Below are 14,992 nucleotides of genomic sequence, written 5' to 3'. Positions count from 1 at the left end.
TTTTCACTGTCATTAAGGTCGATAAGTGAGGGGGAGGTTACACCTTCCCAAGCATAGTGCTGCAGATGAGCAAGACAGTTGGTTATTCGACATGCTTCCTGGTGTGGTTGAAAACTATGGGGAACCCATCGGACACACACTCTGCCCATGTGCAGTCGTTCTTTCATGATGGTGTGAACACTTCCGACGCTCAATCCAACTATGGCGACTATGGCTTTCACTGTCATTCGGCGGTCCTTGGTAATGAGTGCATCCACCAGCTAAACGATGTCATCGGCAATGGAGTGTGGCGCTCCAGACGGTGCATCATCGGCTAACGACACCCTTCCTTCCCTGAAGCGCTTGTGGCACGCCTTGATCCTTGCAAGTGACATGCAGTGTTCGCCGTACACTTGCGACATTCGTCAATGAATGTCCGTTCCTCCCACTCCTTCTGCTGTCAGAAAACGAACAACACGTCTTTGGTCTTCTTTTGACGCCTCCATTTGCAATGCGACTTGCAGCGTTGAACGATTGATGCACGCTGCTGGTAGCTCTCTGTAGTCCTGTGACATGTATGCGTGCCATCTAGCGACGGGCTGTGAACTTCCACGCCCTGGTCGGAACCACACCTCGTTACACAGGCCACGATGTTACCTTCCTGTCACTGGTTTGCGCATCCCAGACTACGGCTCGTTTCTTTTTGAACGCCCCTTAAACTTTGACGTTTCCTGTAGGGTTGGTAGTGACTCGCTTCCACCCTTCAGTCCGGGGCGAGAGGGCACGTCTCGGCAACAGTAGGAGCGCTCAAAACGTAACCAGACAGCACAGGCGGCGTCTGTCGGTTACAATTAGGTACTGACTGTCGTAAAAACTTGCTGCATGCCACCTTTACATGGCTTGTGTTTCTTGGGGTTTCGTTTAATGTGACATCAGCATCTTTTCACGAGCTGCTCGATTGTGAAGTAGCGGCTACGGTTTCGTGAATTGATATACGGCCGGGAGAGCGATGTGCTGGCCATATTCCCCTACATATCTGCATCCAGTGACGCCTATGGGCTCAAGATACACGGCGGCCGGTCGGTACTGTTGGGCTTTCATGGCCTGTTCGGGCAGAGTTTAGTTATAGCGCCTTTTCACGTTCTTCACTATATTAACAGTAGTAGCACTTCAAAAAGTAAGTTAGACATGTCGCCCCACGCTGTGCTCATAGCGCAACAAGAGTGGCGCATAGTCAGAAGAGAGTAGATGTTCTGGGCTTCTTTCAGGCACACTTCTGCTGTGGAATAACACAAGTATCACAGTGTGAGAATGAAATGACGCAGCAGTGACGTGGGACAGTATGAGTCTTGAGGACAAATCGTATTCATTCCACTCAGATTCACCGTGAAATTCTAGCTGTGTATGTGGACCAAAGGCAATGTCGCGTCCAAGCGCAGTGAAATGGTGCCAAAAATATGACGTGAGTGATGCTGATCAGGGAGGGAGGCCTTCGACATCGACATAGACGACAATGTCCAGGTAATCGAGGAACTGATTCGCAGCAGTTGCAAATGTTTTGACGCTGAGTGCATTCACAGAGCTGTTCTCTAATTGCTCCAGGACCAAGGAGCGGATTTCTACTGACGAGATTGAACCATTGGTAGAATATTCAGGCAATTGTTTACAGAGACTTAATGACTATGTTAAAAAGAAAAGTATATTGTATACGTGTCGCTTTGAAATGTAATGCAGTGTTCAGTAAAAGTTACTTGGCTTGCCATAATGTGTGTAACTTACTTTTTGAAGTCATCTAGTATGACACACACGTTGTTTTATGTCTATTACCTTGCTGCTGATTTTTATTATTGAATGAAACGATCACTGGAGGTAACTTGTCCTTTAAAAATTTTTTTTATTTACTCGTTCGGCATTTATTGGACGAATCTATAATGGTGATTGAAGCCGTTGAAACTTGCACGCCACCATGAATATGTATGATCCTACATTAATTCTCTAGGTTTGTACAGCATTCATTATCGCAAGTTGTGATTTAGAGACATGACGAGAAACTGCGATAACAACTACACGCGATCCATAAATTTTATAAAAATGGATGTATGTGTGTTATATGTCTGGTGTAACGTTGTGGGTACGTAGGCGAGCTAATCGCCCGCCCAGAACAGGTGCGAGCTCAGGGGAAGTTGTCGGCGAAGACGTGAGGCCCCAGGGCCGGGAGCGCTCTGCGCTCGGGCGGGCCGTCTCGGCCTCTCCAGGGAGCCACGTGCGTTAGCAGAGGACCGGAGACGGGGAAAATCCCTCTCGACGGCTGTTACTTGCATGACCTTTGTGCAGGAGGTGCTTCAAAAAACGGCGGGCTGTCAGACAGTCTTAAAGATGGCTAAGCTACTGTTCTTTGAGACTCGACAATAACTCACATCAAATATTGGTTGTAACGGAACATATTAAAGGCTTTACTGTACCGAAGTATGCGATACCCTCCAAATTCAACCAGTTTAATGAGTATTTATGATTATAGCAAAGGTATTGTGTATGTTAACAATGATTGCATAACATGTCTCCATAAACAGTCAACCCATTAAATTATACTGAATAACTGACCCACACAAAAGTTAATATCACTTGATCACTGATACAGCAAATGTCATCATGTAAAAACACTGAGTTCATCTTAAATAATTAATATGAAGTACGAAAAATAGTGGACAACTTAGGTATTTTGGATCTCCTTAGATAAAAATCACCCAGTGAAACCTATTTGTTCACTAGGAGCGTTTTCACTCAGTATTCACGAAATCAATCCTATTTTAGACGAAAACCAATGTAATTCTTAATAATTCATGTTATTTACTTATTTATGCAAATTAGAGAAGTCAATTGACAAACTTCTAAAAAACGGCCTTTTTGTAACAAAGAATTATTCTGTCAAGTCAACAAATCTGTCTGTCATTTTAATAACATGTTAAATTATGTCACTCGATGCAAATTAATAACTTTTCTGCACAAATTATGATAACAGATGTACATGTGACTTATAAACTATATCTCTTTTTAGTAGTTCTTTGACAATGTTATAAATACGAGCAGCAAGAAGGGCCGGGAGGCAGTCGGAATGTCACTTTGGTAAAGTGTGTTTGTGTGTTAGTGTTTGAGGTGGATAAACAATGCAAAGAACATGTAACGGAAATACTACTTTGTGTTGTGTCATGGTCTTTAGTGGACAGTGGAATTAAGATGGCCACCAGAGTAATAAATATTTGAAGTTTACATATTTGTTGGTTTCGCTCGTTCTTTATCATCAAAAGCACATAAAAAACACGAGACCTCATGATTTTAACCCTAGACAACCAGATTTAGAGCCAGCATCAGCATCGAGACACGGCAGCGATCCAGCAAGTAGCAGCGATTACCACAACACAATGCATTTTAATGACGCCAACCTAACATCAAGTGCTAACAAGCTCCGTAAATGGGAGTGAAATAGTGCGATTATAGCAATTAGCAATATCTACGACCAGGCGACCATTACATGGTGCATATCTGAATACATTTCGATCTCAGAAAAATAAGGTGCATCCAATGACACAACAATATCTCAATATCTTTGAAACTACAAAAGTGATTATCTCACAGCGAATAATCATTAACACAAAGACTCTCTGAATTAACAATTTTTAATCGCTTCATGCGGTTTCAACAAACGTTACCTCCGGTAATAGCATTGCACGATAGCTACCGCCTCTGAAAGCTACGTTTCTGTAGCTATTTTATTTCTTATTTATTACGTTTTTCTATCTTTTTTATTACGGAAACGTTTGCCAAAATATCGTATTCTCCGCATTTACACAGCAAATGAACACGGTATCAGTAACTCATATTTTGTCATACTCTTGTTTTTATTTAATGAACAGTTTACCATTTGCCTGTAACTTTATTTAAATCTGAGGTTATCAGTCCCCTAGACTTAGAACTATTTAAACCTAACTATCCTAAGGACATCACACACATCCATGTTCGAGTTGTGGATACTGCAGTTTGGAAACATGATTAGACGAATTGAATTGTGTATTCAACAACAGGGGGGACACTTTCAACATTTAATGTGAAAATTTGTAAGTAAAAATGAATATACAATAAATTAATAACCTGCAGTTCACTCAGTTTCATTTCGGTATATTCACTGCAGCATACGGCACGCGCGGTAACAGTCATACGGCACTGCGGAGACACTTTTTGAACAATGTATAAAAATGTGACTCAACATGAAAATTTATTCTAACGCTTAAGTCCTCATACTAATTATTAAATTCTTTCTTTTCAAATTCATTGACAATGACTGTTACAAAACTTATCAAAATAGCAATAAATTACTGGTCTGATATCTGTGTTGAACCGAGAATGCCTAACTTAAGTGCTGCTGCAGTAAAGTAAAATATGTTCTTCCGCCATCTTAAATCCCAGTCTTCTTAAAATCGTATCTTAGTATATCCATATCATTCAGCGCATAAGGATAATATTTCTTTTGTAATAATAACATCTTCCATGTTCCATAAAATAATATACACTCACCTTTCAGCCGTAAGAAACGAATTTTAGAGCCCATGTTTACTAGGCATTTTTTTGGTGTCTTAGTCCGTGCTAACACTTCTAAAAGTTTGTCAGTGGAGTTCTGGTTCACCTTGTAGACAGAAACAGCGAAAATGTCGGGAAGTTTTCGTTGACTATTGGATCTCTAAATTCTGGACGTAAAAGGAAAAACTCCGTCTTACTTTGAGATATTCATTATTAAACTTCCTGGCATATTAAAGCTGTGTGCCGGACCGAGACTCGAACTCAGGACCTTTGCCATTCGCGGGCAAGTGCTCTAGACCCCTACCATCTTTTTTTTTATCTCATCTCCAATGACAGAAGTTTAGGTTCTTCGTTGATCCGTTCACTCAGTCTTTTTGTTATAGAGGGTAGGCTAACCCTCTGACCGAACACGCTGAGCTATCATGCCGGCAGTATCTGAGCTACCCAAGCACGACTCACGGCCCGTCCTCACAGCTCTACTTCCGCCAGTAGAACAGTTGTGAGGACTGGCCGTTAGTCATACTTGGGTAGCTCAGATGGTTGTTCGGTCAGAGAACTGGTTTGCGTCTGTAATAAAAAACTGAGTGAAAGGATCTACAACGAAATTGAATGGATGTCATGTGATGTCCGCAACGACCAAACATAGCGATCAACAACGAACAAAATACAAAAAAAAAGGATTGTATAGCACTAGCCCACGAAAGGCGAAGGTCCCGAGTTCGAGTCTCGGTCCAACACACAGTTTTAATCTGCCAGGAAGATTCACGTCAGCGCACACTCCGGTGCAGAGTGAAAATTTCATTCTGGATCCATTATTAAGTTTCTTGAGCATTTCTATTGCACTTCTGCATGGGCTATACTGACAAGCTATGTACCTAACACCACGTCTCTGAATTCTTTTTCGATGTATGCCATCGGGCCTCTTGCCTAGAGCAACACGCAAAAATTGGTCGCTCTTGAGTATCGTATGTGATTTCGTTCACAGATGCTCTTCATCTGCCCAGAATCCCCGGCCCCCAGCATACCGTACGAGCCCGCTAGATGCGGCCTCCTGCATAGGTGTAGGATAGTCTACCGGAAGTGTCGAGGTGCAGTGGTCTGTGGTGCGGCAAGGTGCTGATGAGACATCATTCAATTGACAGTCATTTACTTTCGAGAGTTTGATAATCACTCTTCTTTCCAGTGCGGCCTACTAGCAGCCGTGGTGTACCTGCATTGCACAGAGGGGCAGGGCAGCGCGTCAGCGCCCAGCGAGGAATCCGCTGGCGCAGCCCATGGCGTAGTCTGAGGTCAGCGCCGCAGCCTCCACAGCCTCCAGTCTGCCGTGCGCAGCCTCGTAATAGCACGGTCCGGAGACTGGCGTGTCACTCCGCCAGGCATGGCTGAAAGTGTTCTTGCGTCGTTCCTTGGTGTAGTTTCTACATGTGGGCGTGCTGGCAGAACAACATTGTGTCTGCTTTGCACTGTTGTAAGCGCTCAGTCAGCTGTTCCTGACGTTCTCTCTCGCAGTCTGAAGCAATGAGCTCCATGCTTGTTTGTCTTTCGGCTCTTCCGAGTGTTGGCATTGGTTACACCGTCTTTGTGTACTCAATGAGCATGCTCCATTTAGCATCGTCCAAGTCGGTTTCGAAAAAACTTTATCCCTTGCTTAATTACTATTCGGCTGTGCAACATTATCCATTCCTCCGCTGCTGTTTCTACGTGTTCATCCCATTTCACGTAGCTTCTTTATATTGCCCCTACGTCTATAAATTGGGTGACGGACTCCAGAAACCTCCCATCAATATTGTAATCAGGTACGGTCAGGTCCTTTGTCTGTGATTTAAGAATTATCTTGTACTGAATCAGATTGAGAGGGAGCCACCAATAATTATATCGAGTGGGATTTTCACCCAGTTTTCATCTCATTATGATCAGGCAACAACAATACTTTCCAGCAGACAGCAACGTCGTCAACGGACAATGTGACATTGCTGCTGAACCCCATCTGATGAATCGTTACTTATGCCTAGAGTATTAACGGTCATTCATTTGAACGGCCCCATGTGCCACACAGTGTCGCGTACAAAGTCATAAATTTCTGGCTCCAATTGCATATCTGTGAACAAATAATGGGTGTAATCGTGTTTTGTTTACCAGTTGGCAATGTGGTTCAGTTGCGAACGCCACTCGGAAAACTAGAAAGACCGAATCAGACTGTTCACCTGCATATACACACATCAAAAAAGTTTTGCATCTCCCCGATTCCGAGAACTCCTGAAGATAGACGTTAACTGTGGATATTGTAGCACAGACACATTCCCTTTGACTGTTCAGAGATGTCACCAGCCGCACCCAAAGACGTAAACAACCACGCATGAGCAGCGCCTATGAGACGGAGGGGGTCCGACAGCCGACCAGTTCCAATCATTCCACCAGGAAGGAGGTACACGGCTCGTGTTGTCTGTAGGTCAACCATGCTTTGACGGTCAATACCGCGGTTCGATTGCGTCCGCATGATTACTTTGTACCAGGAAGCGCTCTCAACAAGGGAAGTGTCCAGGCGTCTCGGTGACAACCAAAGCGATGTTGTTCGGATGTGGAGGAGATACAGAGAGACAGTTACTGTCGTTGACATGCCTCGCTCAGGCCGCCCAAGGGCTACTATTGCAGTGGATGACCCCTATCTACGGATTATGGCTCGCGGAGGAAATCTGAAGCAGCGCCATCATGTTGAATAATGTTTTTCGTGCAGCGACAGGACGTCGTGTTATGACTCAAACTGTGCGCAATAGGGTGCATGAGGCGCAACTTCAGTCCTGACGTCCATGGCGAGGTTCATATTTGCAACCCCGTCACCATGTAGCGCGGTACAGTTGGGCCCAGCAACATGCCGAATGGACCGCTCAGGATCGGCATCACGTTCTCTTCACCGATGAGTGTCACATATGCCTTCAACCAGACAATCGTCGGAGACGTGTTTGGAGGCAACCCAGTCAGGCTGAACGCCTTAGACACACTGTCAAGTGTGTGCAGCAACGTGGAGGTTCCCTTCTGTTTTGGGGTGGCACTATGTGTGGCCAACGTACGCCGCTGGTGGTCATGGAAGGCGCCGTAACGGCTGCACGATGCGCGAATGCCATCCTCCGACCGATAGTGCAACCATATCGGCAGCATATTGGCGAGGCACTCGTCTTCATGGACGACAATTCGCGCCCCCATCGTGCACATCTTGTGAATGACTTCCTTCAGGATAACGACATCGCTCAACTAGAGTGGCCAGCATGTTCTCCAGACATGAACCCTATCGAACATGCCTGGGATGGATTGAAAAGGTCTGTTTATGGACGACGTGACCCACCAACCACTCTGAGGGATCTACGCCGAATCGCCGTTGAGGAGTGGGACAATCTGGACCAATAGTTCCTTGGAGATTGTGTGGATAGTATGCCACGACGAATACAGGCATGCATCAATGCAAGAGGACGTACTATTCGGTATTATAGGTACAGTGTGTACAGGTATCTGTTCTACCACCTCTGAAAGTCTCGTTGTATGGTGGTACAACATGCAGTGTGCTGTTTTCAAGAGCAATAAAAAGGGCGAAAATGATCTTTACGTTGATCTCTATTCCAATTTTCTGTACAGGTTCCAGAACTCTCGGAACCGAGGTAATGCAAAACTTTTTTTGATGTGTGTAGTATTTGCCAAGTATGGTGTATGAACAATGCAAACTCTGTTTCACATGAGCGGTATTCCCTGAACCTGGGCTTTTTCTGCGTCAGAAGCCTCTTTAGCCTCTTTGCCTCCAGGAACATCACAATGTTTCAGCTTAATATATGATCTAGAATCCTAAACGAATAGGTGTTAGCGATAGCGGCCTGTAATGCTGCGCATTAGTTCTTTTTTCTCTTTTTGTAAACAATTGCGAGTCTCTTGGACATGGTTCCGCTGCATATTCAAAGTAAAAACTATTAATATTACTCTCAGGACCTGATGTCTTGATCGCTTTGAGCAGTCTCAAAGGGACTTTTCGTGTGTCGTTGAGTCGTGAATTTTACTCACTCTACATTACGAATAAATGCTATCAAAGTTATCGGAGTGAGTGGGGAGACGTCAAACGAAAGTGCAGACCATCGTGCAGCTGTGAGCAGTCGCCTAGCATGCGACCACTCGCCTCTCACAAGATCACTGGATACTGCGCTGTGCTGTACCAGTCTCAATCTCTCAGGACATTGCTGCATTCCTGATGGGACTTTTGTACGCACTGTAGATTGCTACTAAGTGAAAGAATTCTTTGTATTTAGTTCCCATTCGTTCCATTGGTGTGGTATGCACCTGACATTATTCGTGTTCTAGATTTACATCTACGTGACTACGCTTCAGTTCACACGTAAGTGCCTGGCAGAGGGTTCATCGACCTACTTTCAGACTGTTTCTCTGCCGTTCCACTCTCGAACAGCGCGCGGAAAAAAGGAACACTTAGATCTATCCGTGAGAGGTCCGATTTCTCTTATAGGTGAGACTATATAGATGAGACTAGACAAAATATTTTCGAATTCGAAGGAGAAAGATGATGATTAAAATTCTATAAAAAGCTCTCATCATAACGAGAAACGCCTTTCTTTTAATGATTGTTACCCCAGGTCGCGTGTCAGATCCGCAAAACTCTCTCACCTATTTCGCTATAATACAAAACGCTCTGCCCTTCTTTGAACTTTTTCGATGTTTCCGTCAGTCCTGTCTGGTACGGGTAACATATCATTCAACAATACTCCACAAGAGGACAGACAAGCGCAATGTATGCACTCTCTTTAGCGAATTTGTTGCATCTCCTAAATGTTCCGGCAATGAAAAGCAGTCTTTTGTTTGCCTTCCCGAAAAAATTCCTAGGTGATGGTTTCAGTTTAAGTTGTTCGCAATTGTAATTAAGGCCCCGGGAGTAGACAACATTCCGTTACAACTACTGAGAGCCTTTGGAGAACAAGCCATGACAAAACTCTTCCATCTGGCGACCAAGATATATGAGACATGTGGAAAGCTCTCAGACTTCAAAAAGAACACAATAAATCCAATTGCAAAGAAAGCAGGTGCTGCCATGTGTGAAAATAAACTGATATTCATTAATTTTCACGGTAGAAAATACAGAAGAATAAAAAAAACTGATAAAAGCTGACCTCGGGGAAGATTAGTTTGGATTCAGGACAAATATAGGGACGCCTGATGCAATACTGTCTCTACGACTTATCTTAGAAGACAGGTTAAGGAAAGGCAAAACTACGTTTATAGCACATGTAGATTTAGAGAAAGCTTTGAACAATGTTGACTGGAACACTATCTTGCAAGTTCTGAAGGTGGCAGGAGTAAAATATAGGGAGTGAAAGGCTATTTACAATTTGTACAGAAACCAGATGGCAGTTATAAGGGTCGAGGGGCAAGAAAGGGAACCAGTGGTTGAGAACGGAGTGAGGCAGGGCTAGCCTATCCCCAACGTTAATCAAACAGTATATTGAGCAAACAGTAAAGGAAACAAAAGAAAAATTTGGAGTAGGAATTAAAATCCAGAGAGAAGAATTAAAAATCTTGATATAAGATGAACATCAACAAAAGCAAAACGAGGATGATGGAATGTAGTCGCATTAAATCAGGTGATGCTGAGGGAATTAGATTAGGAAATGAGACACTTAAAGTAGTAGATGAGTTTTCTTGTTTGGGCAGCAAAATAACTGATGATGATAGAAGTAGAGAGGATATAAAATGTATACTGGCGATAGCAAGGAAAGCGTTTCTGAAGAAGAGAAATTTTTTAACATCGAGTATAGAGTTAAACGTCAGGAAGACTTTTCTGAAAGTATTCGTATGGAGTGTAGCCTTGTATGGATGTGAAGCGTGGACAATAAACTGTGTAGACAAGAAGAGAATAGAAGCTTTTGAAACGTGATGCTATAGAAGAATGCTGAAGATTAGATGAGTAGATCACATAACTAATGAGGAGATACTGAATAGAATTGGGGCGGAAGAGGAATTTGTGACACAACGTCACTGGAAGAAGAGATCGATTGGTAGGACACGTTCTGATACACGAAGGGATCACCAATTTAATATTGGAGGGAAGCGCGGAGGATAAAACTCGTGGCTCGTGGAGGAAGACCAAGAGATGAATGCACCAAGAAGATTCAGAAGGATGTAGGTTGCACTAGTTACTCGGAGATAAAGAGGCTTGCACAAAATAGAGTAGCATGGAGAGCTGTATCAAATCAGTCTTTGGACTGAAAACAACAACAATTGTAACTCCTGGATATTTAGTTGAATTGATAGCCATTATATGTTCATGTTTTTTGATCAGTGGTGGGATTTGGTGCATACAAGTGAAGCCTGCACTGTTGCCACATTGCCCCTCCACTATGACATCAAGTATTACGTCACCATGCAACAATCCCAGATTCCCCCTTCTCCTGTAAACATAGGCCAGTTCTCCTACGTGTAAACTGTCAGAACATTCAAAATAGCCCAACTGTAGTAAGTGTAAAATTGAAGGAAATTAAAAAATCAAAGATGGGGAACCTAATCATATTGTAGTAGGCGCAATATCATATCAGGGGACACCGACTTGTCGAATTACGCACCGTGCTGGTGGAGAGGCCTGCATGTTTGGGTGAAGCTGAGAGCTATGCTGGCTTTATCACAGCTACCAACAGGGTCTCCTACGCCGAACACGCTCCAGCAGATAAACGAGACGCAAAGAGTCCTACAATAGGCCATATCTCCAATATCTACTCCCAGAGTCCTTCCCCAGCTCCCTAAATACCCAAGATAAGACGTGATTGTATCCATGCCAGGGGATGCTTGGCACATGGAAAGAAGCGTCATTAATGGGTGCCTCAGGGATACCAGACGACTTCCCTGAGTAATTACGCTTACACCTTGTGGGTTTTTATGGTCTCGACTAAACAAACTGAGGTGACAAAAAACATGAGATACGTCCTAATATCGTGTCAGAACTCCTTTTGCCAGGTATAGTGCAGAAACTCGACGTGGCGTGGACTCAAAAAGTCGTTGGAAGTCCCCTGCAGAAATATTGAGAAATGCTGCCTCTAGAGCCGTCTATAACTGCGAAAGTGTTGCTGGTGTAGGATTTTGTGCACGAATTGCCCCTTAAATACTGGATGGTATTCATGAACTGGTTAGCCGAATCATTCACTGGAACTGTCCAGAACGTTTTTAAAACTAATCACAAACAATTCTCGCCTGGTGAGTTGGCGCATTGCCATACATAAAAATTCTGTTGTTGTTTGGGAGTATGAAGTCCATGAATGGCTCCAAATGGTCTCCAAGTAGCCAAACATAGCCATTTCCAGTCAATGATCGGTAGAGTTTGACCAGAGGCCTACACCATTATGGAGCCACCGCCATCTTGCACAGTGCCTTATTGACAACTTGGGTCCAGGGTTTCTTGGAGTTTGAGCCACACTCGAATGCTACCATCAGTTCTGACCACGCCACAGTTTTTCAGTCGTCTAAGGTGCAACCAATATATTCATGAGCTCAGGAGAGGCGCTGCATGTCCAACATTGGTTTCTGTGGCTATTTCATGTAGTAAAATTATTCAAAAACAGTCTTGATCGCAGCCAGTGTCAACTTCTGACCAAATTTGGCGTTTTAACTGATCAGACACAGTAACTGATCAGTTACAGTCACTGAGACCTCCACAGCTGGTCAGGCGCCATCACTGTCTTCCAGATGGTGGAAACTTTCATGATGGTCCATAATTAAAAGGCCGAAACTGGTCAGAAGTTAACACCAGCTGAGAACAACAATGTTTTTAAATAATTTTATGACAATGAAGATCGCTGTTCTCCAACAACGTTATATAAAATTATGAATTTTACGTAGTATTGCTTGACGTTTGGCAGTGACAATTCTATACCAACGCCTCTGCTCTCGGTCGTTAAGTGAAAGGTCAGTGGTCAAAGGTAATGCCTGAAATTTAGTATTCTTGGCACACTCGTGACAGACGGATCCCAGAATACTGAATTCCCTAACGATTTCCGTAATTGAATATCCCATGTATATAGCTCCAATTACTATTTCACTTCTGTTAGACCCCACTGTGCGGCAATAATCGCATCAGGCACCTTTTCACATGTATCACCTGACCACAAATGACAGCTCCACCAACGCACTGCGCTTTTATATCTTACGTACGCGATACTTCCGCCATCTGTACATGTGTCTATCCTATCCCATGACTTTTGTCACCTCAGTATAGGTTCCCAATACTTCTGGGACCAAAACAGAGAACATGAAATACAAAACAAACGCTGAGGGACTTGATGAGACCTCAAACATCCAAGCATTAGTGTTGGAACCGATGGAGGCCGCTTTCACAATTGGATCAAGCTATAGACCAGTCCAAGAATTGGGAACTGTTACTGCGAAGTTCGACCATATCAAGATCAAATCCTTGTCTGGAGCTCAGAGAAGAAACTTTTTCAAAGAACAAAAAGAAAAGGAAGGTAAAGAATAGTTTCTTAAACATACATGGAGGGAACTAAACGGTCTTGAACCTAAGACCTACAAAAAAAGAGTGAAGGGAGTAATCAGACACCTTCTACCTCTAGGACAGGGAACAAGAGAACATACGGGGAGTCTAATAATCCCACTTCTTAGAAAAATCCAAGGCAGAAAATGGAGAAACGGACCTATAGTACTACACCCTTGGTTTTCAGGGTGGTGGTCATCTGACAGGGACATTCACTGGTCAATATCACTTCACGTTAGTTGGATCTTGTGCAGATGGCTCTCTTTCAGAAGATTTGGGTAGGGGGGGGGAGAGGGGAACACAATTCCAGGTTCCATATCCAGGATGGTCTACATCGACAAAGGTGCACTTATCTTAGTCTATGAGGGAGAGGGGAGTGCCTTAAAGAGCAGGTGCTCCTGACATCTGCATGAGAGGAGCCCAAACTGTTTTTGCAAACAGGTTCTGTTAGGACAAGAATTTCCATGCGGACAAGTTGAGCCATTGCGAAAGCTCCTACAGGAGCGACTGTTAACTATTTCTGCAACAGTTTACAATTTCCGAGAGGTCAACTTGGCTCTTATTTACATAGGCATATGACGTCAGTATAACATTGAGAACCTTTTAGATGCGCCTGTGCAGGTGAGCTGTTATGCAGACATATCTCACTTGACACTGGACTTGCAGGTAAAGGTCAGTCACAGTAAACACATGTGGGGCTGGAGGCGTCTCAAATATCCTTATAGGATCGCTAGCAACAATGCACCCTGTGCTATTCTGGGAAGCATTGCAACAGATTTCTATAGCGCGACATGTGATGTCAGTATAACACCGACAACCTATTATCTGCAGCTATGATGGTGAGTCGCTTGGCAATTAGGTATTTGTTGGACCGCAGGTAGAGAGGCACCACGCCAACAATGGTCAACACGTCCGTGTGGCCCAGAGGCGTCTCGTGTCCGGAGTCGGTGTGCGTATCCAGAGGGTGCCTTGGCCCTTATTTACATAGACATGTTACGTCAGTATAACACTCGAATAATTCTAACTGTATACCCTAAAATAGACGTGACTTTCACCTGCCGGATGCTGACAGCAACCGTGTGAGAGCGGTTGCTCGTGCCCCAGAGTTTGTCACCTCGTGAGGGCTGCCGGTGTTTCCTGACTCCTGTCAGCATGTGTGGAGTCGTTGGCATCGGCATTGGGTGTTGGGTGGCAGGATGAGTTTTTTTCTAGCGATCTTTGGTTTCAACTATATCATCGATTCCCCCTACCAATAGGATGCTGAGAATTAAAAAGTACTACCCCATGCAAGTGAAGGATATCGATTAAATGAATTTGCATACATTTTTTATATCAGCATGGTGTTAGCAGTACAATAGTTAAGGGGAGAATGTGGGTGAGTGAGTGACATGGAGCAGAGCAGCAGGTTAAGTGCAGACCACTAGGTTAATGTGCCTAATTGACTTGGATAATTCTTATAAAAATGCAGTACGATAGTTTAAGAGTGTTAGTGACAAAGAAGAGTGCACCAGAAATGGCGTTCAAAAGTGTGTGAAATTCTAAAAGTGCACTAGAAAATGGTGGGAGGACGTAACTAATAACTTAATATTGTATCAGAGAGGGTACAATAGTTTAAGGGGATGGTGGTGACATGGAAAGCCACTTAACAGAACAATATTTTAAGTGTCGACAAAAGTCCGAACATTTGGTTAAGACACCTAGAGTGCAGTGCCAAACATTAGGTTATACAACATGTTTGCCCCATGTAATTACTTCTTGCAGGACCTACATCTTTCCAAACAGCTGAGAACGATGAGCAAGAGGTTTCCAACCCCTGCAAACAGAATTTTTTTATAAGTAAACAATATACCCTTGAATTTCCTCTTATGGGATCCTTCCTCTACACCACAGAGCCACCAGTTTCCATATGTTCCATACATT

The sequence above is a fragment of the Schistocerca cancellata genome, chromosome 1 (genome assembly GCF_023864275.1).
Source record: "Schistocerca cancellata isolate TAMUIC-IGC-003103 chromosome 1, iqSchCanc2.1, whole genome shotgun sequence".
NCBI lineage: Eukaryota > Metazoa > Arthropoda > Insecta > Orthoptera > Acrididae > Schistocerca > Schistocerca cancellata.
This window is presented reverse-complemented; position numbering follows the sequence as displayed.